Source organism: Mirounga angustirostris, unplaced genomic scaffold (assembly GCF_029215605.1).
Source record: "Mirounga angustirostris isolate CCGP_5_RB_7025 unplaced genomic scaffold, mMirAng1.0.hap1 SCAF_12, whole genome shotgun sequence".
Classification (NCBI taxonomy): Eukaryota; Metazoa; Chordata; class Mammalia; order Carnivora; family Phocidae; genus Mirounga; species Mirounga angustirostris.
In genome coordinates this window covers 104,310,099-104,317,949 of record NW_026991720.1, presented here as the reverse complement: position 1 = coordinate 104,317,949, position 7,851 = coordinate 104,310,099, and the positions used below count along the sequence as shown (strand labels likewise).

At 52.6% G+C, this 7,851-nt stretch overlaps 1 non-coding gene across 1 annotated transcript; it reads left to right on the top strand.

Moving 5' to 3' along the window:
- Positions 1-7,248: 7,248 nt before the first annotated feature.
- Positions 7,249-7,338, top strand: TRNAQ-CUG (transfer RNA glutamine (anticodon CUG)). The gene is given in 2 exon segments: positions 7,249-7,285; positions 7,303-7,338. It is a non-coding gene; the product is annotated as a tRNA-Gln (tRNA).
- Positions 7,339-7,851: the final 513 nt, after the last annotated feature.

Genomic DNA, 7,851 nt, shown 5'->3' with positions numbered 1-7,851 from the left:
TGGCGTGTGCTGTCCGGACGACCTCCCCCTTCCAGAAATGACCCTCTTGCCACTTAGGGGAAGGGCCCTGCGGTCCAAGGAAAGACACTCAAGGAGGCGCAGAAAGGAACCCTTTAAATAGCATGCGTTGGAAACATGAAGATATTAGTCGCCTGGATCCAAGTGAGAAGTCGATCCCCATGGATGACTCAGGGGTCTTCCAGCCTCGCGGCTGTCAGTCCTGCTTCCAGTGATGTTCCCCCAGATGAACTGCCTCACACTCATTTCCTCGTGAGGCCCGTGCATCTGGAGGTCAGAGCTGACAGGCTCTCTGAGTATAGCTGGCCCTTTCAGTCCGTGCCCTGCGTGCTCTCACAGGCTGGTGCCCGGGCACTCACCCCCCAGTCCCCGGGAAGCGTCAAGACCAAGCATGGGTAGGACTGGGGGAGCCAGAACTGCACCTGCTGGGCCCCTCTGCCCCTCCGCCCCCACCGCCCGGCTGTGGCCACACCCATGCCTGGGGGAGCAAATAATTCTGCAAACGACAAATAATTTTCCAAACCACACACCTAATAAACACTCTCAGGTGGAAACAGAAGCCGAGTGAGGAGAGCGGACTCCCCCAGATGGAAACCTCGGCACTTTCTCGGAGACGGGGCAGGTGGCAACAAGGCTGTGGTCTGGCACTGTCTGCAGGGACCCTGCTGCCCTGGGATCCCTTCCCCCCTCCCCCCCCCCACCAGGGACCACATGTAGCTCCCCACGTATGTCCAGGCTTGATGGGATGTCCCCCTGAATGGGACGGCGAGTCCCATTCATCTGGAGAGTCCTGTCCCCACGACGCCAGATGCCAGGTCATGCGTCCTCATGGCCATGACTATGCCCGGACACCCCAGAACACTCGTCCTAACAGCTGCCATCTCTGGGAGCTGTGAACGGACGTGGAATATTCTCCCTGTGGTGCTCGCTTCGGCAGCACATATACTAAAATTGGAATATTCTCCCTGTGATGATTTGGGTGCCTCTGTTCTCTCCCCACATCCCAGGGGGTGGAGGCAAACAGTCCAGGTGCACGCGGCCCTTCCAGCCTATTTGCGTCAAGCGGAGGGGCCCCAAGTCCAGGGAACCCCAATCCCTCTGATGCGCTGGGCACCAACTGCCCTTCGTCCCGAGGGAGACGTCGTATCTAAGACTTGGGACAGGAAGCGAACCTGCCCTTCATGTCCAGGAAACTCTGTCCCCGTCCTCCAGGCTGTTTGCGCTCCCCACCCCCTGAGAAAGAGTCTGCACCCAAAGCTCTCAGGCTCACGACATGGGCGACCCCTGCACATCATCCCCCAACAACCGAATCTGGCTTCCTGGCGTGAGTGTGAAGTTTTACTACCTGCTTCCTCTGCACCTAAACATGACCTAACTGTCTCAGGACGCCCGGCCCCCCGATGCCAGTTTGCGTCCTGTGTCCAGGATCGTGGACTGCGCGATCTGGCCGGCCGGGGCGGAGGGCACCGTTCAGACACAGCTCACTCATTTCAAGTATCGCAGACATGGCCGCACATCCCGTATCCGCCGAAGTAGCCAAGCTCACCATGAGCTCAGTCTTGCCTCTAATCGCGGCCTCCGTGTCCAGAGATCCCCCGGGACATGCTCCCCGTGCTCCCCGACACAGATCAGCAGCCAGTCGCTGCTCAGTCAGCCGCCCTTCGCTGGAGCTCGGCTCATCTGGTCCCTCTGAGGTCCTGCAAGTCTCCTGCGAACATCACCTTTGGGCTGCCTGGCTCCGGGTCTGGGTAGAATGTTCTGGGCTTTGCTTGCCTGCACCCTCGGCATCGCAGGAAGAATGGGCGTCTGTCTTTGTGGCTGCGATTTAAATATTGAAACAGAATGGGACAATCTTATGCTCTTCTTTCTCTTACCCTTTTTAATTTTTGGCAGGGTCGTTTGAGAGAACAGGGGGACAGACTCGTGTACGCGCTGTGGGCCAGGCTGAGAGGTGGTCAAATAATCCCCTTGGGGCTACGTTTTTTCAGCTTATTATAGGAAACAAACAAAACATCATAACAGACTTGGTGCTGTATTTCTTTTTTTTTTAATTCAAAAATACATTTTTTCCGACCCTCCTTCTATGCAAGCTGTCTGCAGTCCCCATGTTTGGGGACTGTGTTGCTTGTAACAACCACATTAAAGTGAGGAAACCCAGATTCATGTAAGCCGGAGGGAGAATGTTCTAACCCAGGGGCTGATGTGCGGACCACCTGAGTAACTCAGACAGGGTGATTCCTGTGGCCAGGACCAGCCGTGGCTCTGTCTGTACCCAGCTGGGTGCCCCTGGAGCTCCGTGCTCTGCGCACATGCATCCAGATGTGTGTTAGGGGAGGCCCACCTCCTGACCCCCGTCGTGACCTCAAGCTTCCCGAAAGGCCTGACCCTCTGCACCTCAACCAGACTTGCGAAAGTCCATTCATCGCTGATGTCTTTGTTGGATCTGCTTCTATAATCTGTCCTTTGTCACTTCGACACCGTGTATCAGGCAGGGTTTCAAAGCTGCGTCACTCAGCCCCGTAACGGGAGCACCCAGCCCACGGCCTTGCGCACAGCATGGTTACTAACCATTTGTAAAATGAATGGGTAGTATTATCCATTCCCACATCATCCTAAAGTGTAGAGTGGCCCTCAGTATGTTCATTTATCCTGTTTAAACCTTTTGTAAACAGGAGAAATGACTCATTTGACGTTTTAGTGTCTTTGGAAATCACAATAAACTTTGTGCTCTACTTTTTTTTACCTTAAATTTATATATTAAAAACAAAAGAATGATTCTTTAAGGGGATCACATCTCCTTTGTTTCTAACAACTAAAGAAAAGCAAGGCAAATGGGATCCTTCCCACACATCTAGAGGTTAGGATGTCTCAATTTCAAGGGACATATTCAAAGCCGCTCAAGCAAAACTGGAAAATCAGTAGCTCAGAGAACAAGATAGCCAAGGGTTTCACCTGAGCCTTGACCCAGAACTCACAAAAGGTGAGTGGGATCCAAGTTGTCTTTCTCCCGTTCAACGTTTCAGTCCCTTTCTTCAGGGCTGGCTACAGCCTCAGACAAACCCTGTCCTCATGGTCATAACGTGGCTGCCGGCGGCTGCTGGGACGACAGTGTCCCGGGTTCACAGGCAGGTGGGAGAAGGACCCCTTCCTTCCAGAAATGCAGTAAGCCCCTACTTACTCCTAGTTGGTCCTACCCGTGCCCATCCCAGAACCCTCCTCAGGGCAAAAAGCATGGGACTCCCAAAGTGGCTGACTTCACCCAATTAAGGCTCACCTTAGTGCCGGGACCAAGGACCTGCTCAACCAAACCATAAATTCTAGAAAAAGATATTGATTGGTGGTTCCTCTAGAGCAAAACCTTGCTGACGTTACCTAAAAAGATGGGGATAGGTATAGCTCATATAAAACAACAAATAATGGCCACAAATAATGGCCCACTGTATGCATTATGAAACTGTATCTGGCGCTGGTAACTTGCCCAGAATCACAGAGCTCTGGGGGTTTGTGTTCATATTCTTTTAAACGACAGATTCATCACAGCAGTTTATTCACCTGATGATGGATTAATAAGCAATCTGTGGGCAAAGCAACCCAGAGCTTGCGGAGCTGCTGAGGGTTCGGTGGTGGAAGGCAGCCAGACCAGCGATTCCCCCACGATCCCCCCACGTTGCAGACCCACTGCAGAGAGCTTCAGTGCTCATCAGCGCTTCCCACGCCAGCCTGAGCCACGGGCCTGCCGTGCGGGTCCCCCAAATCCACATGTGGAAGCCTAAGCCCACAGAGATGGTGTTAGGAGCTGGGGTCTGCGGGAGGTGATGAGGTCATGAGGGTAGAGCCCCCCAGGAAATGGGGTCAGTGGACTCCCATAGAAGAGCGCCCCCAGAGCCCCCATGCCCTTTCCACTTGTGAGGACCCAGTAGGAAAGCATGGTATGATGCGTGAGAAGGGCTCCCACCAGACAACCGACGTGTTGGCGTCTCGATCTCAGACCCCAGAATGGTGGTGAATGAATATCAGTTGTTCCTAAACCACCCGGCCCCTGGCGATATCTTATAGCTGCCCGAACAGACCAAGACAGCCTGCAAACCCATCTCTTTTTTCCCTTACCTTGAAGTTCACGGAAAAACAATTTAAAGGCAAAAGATGACTGAGGAACATGGTTCGTAACCTTAGCTGGTAGATGAAGAATGCCAGCCGTGGGACTGGAGAATCCAGGTCACATAAAGGCCCCGATTCTGTCAAGAGTTGCCAGGAGGGTCCAGTGGTATCTGAATTCCGGAGAACAGCAAACAATTTTCAGTGTAACTATATCATAGATGGTGCACGAGGAATAGTTGTCATAAAAAATTATTTTTTAACGGAAACGCAAGTTTAACTGGACACACCGTGTTTTGATTCTGCTAATTCTCACGGTCAGTGCCTCTCACAGGGACTGCTACAGAGCTTGACGAAAGGCTTTCCAATGACTCCTCATTGCCCGAGAAAGACCTCAATGGCTTGTCCTGGCATCCGAGGTGCCTGCCTTCTCCAGGACGTCCCACGCCCGCCCTCCGTCACCCACACGGCTCCCTCTTGCCACCTGGCCTCACGCTTTCCATGGGGTCTCCACCCCCTGGAGCTGCTGACTGCATCGCTTCTCTTCCCAGAACCTGTAAACTCCACACCGAACATCACATCTGTGGGCTCTTCTCTTAGGAGACCAAGCACGAATAACCGTTTTATTACATGAACCATCTCCTTAAGTAAGGGCTAATCTGTAAAGAGACACGCACATCCTTGTTCACTCAAAACAGAGGTTTGGGCCCTGGAGAAAGTGGGGGAGCCGGCAGAATGATGTCGGGGACGGCTCCACTGGAAGCCATGGGAACCGAGGGACCACACAGTGGAGCCTCCCCCAGACTAATGCAGTGCGGCACATGGTCTCCCGCACAGTGGCCCCTGGAGAACAACCTTTCCATTCACCCCTGGGGGAGTGTCTCCCACTGGTGGGGCCAAACGTGAACCCCGGCGGGGGAGGATCGGAAGGTCATAGGGGGCCCAGCGGCTCCTGTCCCCCCCCCCACGGACATCAGGTCGCTGGTGAGGCTTGCATGTTTACCCCCCGATTCTGCGTGGGCCTTGCACAGACCGCCCCTCACATCCTCTTGATTTGGAAACTCCCAGCAAGCGCGCAACAAGTATTTAACAAAGGAGTGAGCACATGCGGGAACGAATGGACCAAACTCAGAAACACGAGTGTCAGAAGACGCCTAGCTCCCATCAGCGCCTCTGTGTGTCATCTTTGCTACTTGGTCACAAGCCCTCCGCTGGGGCCCCGCGGCTTCACGGGCAAATCTGCAGACACTCAGGAGTCCGCGTGGAGGCGGCTCTGGGGGCTGGACCCGCCGTTTACAAACAGAAACGCTCCTCTTTGGAGACGTGCTGATGTATCCTTGGTTGTGCCGCGTCCCATCCGCAGAGAAGCAACTTCTGTCTTTTGCGTAACTGCTGTCTTTTCTGCGATGTTGTAGCCATTTCTTAGTGATCAGATGAATTTATTAATTTGAAATCATTGTTTTAGGAGGGCGATTTCTTGCCACCTCAGACTGTAAAAGCCATACATCCACCCTTCAAAGAGGAGAAACAGAAGAGATGTTCTCCAACGGTGACATTTTGCCATTTGGGAAAACAGAGATGAACAACATTCTAATCCTTGTACAAGCTTCTGTCTCTTTGCCTGGGGCCTCGCGGCCAGAGCGCACCCAGGACCTGTCCTCCATCTGCTTGTCATCATTGTCCCTGGTGTCCCCCGTCTCCTCAGGGAGGGCCACGGCTGCCACGTATTTTTCTCATGGTCTGTGACATACACTTCATGTGACATTGGCAGGAAGCCGAAGTCACAGGAGAGGAGAAAAGGATACCCCCTGCTTGCATCCCCACAAAGTAGAAGCTTTACTTTCCTATCAGCTCGGCATTTCTTCATCTGGAAAACCATCTGATTTCAACAACATGGATTCTCAAGTTCTGTCCAACTCAAAATATTCATGAATGCATAGATTACAGCTTTACGCGTTCGGGTCCACCTGACAGAAAGGTATGAAATGGGTACAAATTGGGTGTGGAAATCACGGTAAGTATTGCATCATCAGATTTATCATAGAAGCAGATTCCCCGGTTGTCAACTAGTCACGGAACATGAGTGCCCAGTGACATCGCAGAAACGGTGGGGTGGGGAGCTCCGAGACCCCATCCTTCCGCTGCAGGGACGAGGCAGAAGCAAGAAACCGAGAGAAGCAATTTGTACAGAAGAACCCTGAGACCTCATGGAAACTTCACAGCAACCGAGGGGGTGATTAGTGAGGGACGAGGCTTTGGAGGCTGTTGGAATGGGCTGTGGTGTTTGTGGTCACCTGCTTAGCCACCCCCATGCCCCAGGGTCATGGGCAGGAGTGACCCTCCAGATGGCATCTAGCGAAAGCCTTCAGGACGGGTAGTACTGTGGATGTCTGGGACAGAGGATGGCGGATGGGACAAGCAGAAGAAACCACCAGAAGCCCAGGAAGCAGGAGGCTGATTGTTCTGGGAAGTCTGAAGCATGACACGTGTGCCCAGGGCTAAACACATGCTTGTAACAGAACCGAGGGGACCCTGCCCTTGTGCTCGCGGGACGGGAAGCCAAGGCAGGGTTCTACGTGGCTCGGCGCGGTGCTGAAGGGATGCCCTGCTCAGAGCCAATCTGCAAGTACTGGGAGATTCTGTCTTTTGCACCCCAGATGTGACATCAACTCCCCAAGTCACCGTAGACCACTGAGGTAGCAGAAGAGGGACCTCAGTGACCACGCACAGCAGGAATGGAAGCTTTGTAAACAACGGTTTGGAAAAGTCACTCCACAAATGGACGACTACAACCAGCAGTCGACAGTTGACGAGCAGCAAACAGTCGACAAGCAGCAAATCCCGGTGCAGGGGAGGACCTGGTCCCCAGAGTTACTACAATATCCACCACACCCAACTGCCACCAAAAATTACACGGCGTACAAAGAGGCTGGGAAGTATGGCCCATCCACAGGATAAAAGAAGTGGACGGAACTGTCCCCAAGGAGGTGCAGATATTGCACTTTCAGTCAGCCGTGTTAACATGTTCACAGAGCCGAGGCAGCCACTGGTAAAGAATGAAAGGAAACCAGGGGACCGATGCGTGAACAGACTGAGGACATCGATAAAGAGTGTTATAAAAGGGGACCAAAGGGCGCCTGGGTGGCTCAGTCGGTTGAGCATCTGACTCTGATCTCAGCTCAGGTCATGATCTTAGGGTCGTGAGTTCGAGCCCCACGTTGGGCTCCACACTGGGCATGGACCTTGCTAACAACAACAGCAACAATAACAAAAACAAAAGAAACAAACAAAAGGAGCCAAACAGAAATTCTGGAAGTGAAAAGCACAGTAGTTGAAATCAAAACTGCTAGGAGGGTTCGACAGCAGATGTGAGCCGTCAGAAGAATCCGTGAAAGCACTAAAATAATCCAGAATGAGGGGTGGCAGGAAAGTTTGTTGGTTCTTCTGGGCTCCTGCCACCCTTCTGTTACTTGCTCTTTAGGACGCTTTCCTCACCCATTGAGAAAATGAATGCAGCCTCACGACTCTGCTCTGGACCTTCCAGCAGAGTCTGAAGACAGAAGACCCGCAGCTTGCTTTATCCTTCGGTTTCTCCAAAGCCCTTCTCTCTAGTAAATAGAGCAACAATTTGTCTTCACAAGGCTGAAGAATATAAGTCATCAAAAGTGAAGCAGCTCAACAAAGGTTAGACACATAAACTAAAAAGTGGGTTGTTCCAAGTTTCAGGCTCTAAGTCTA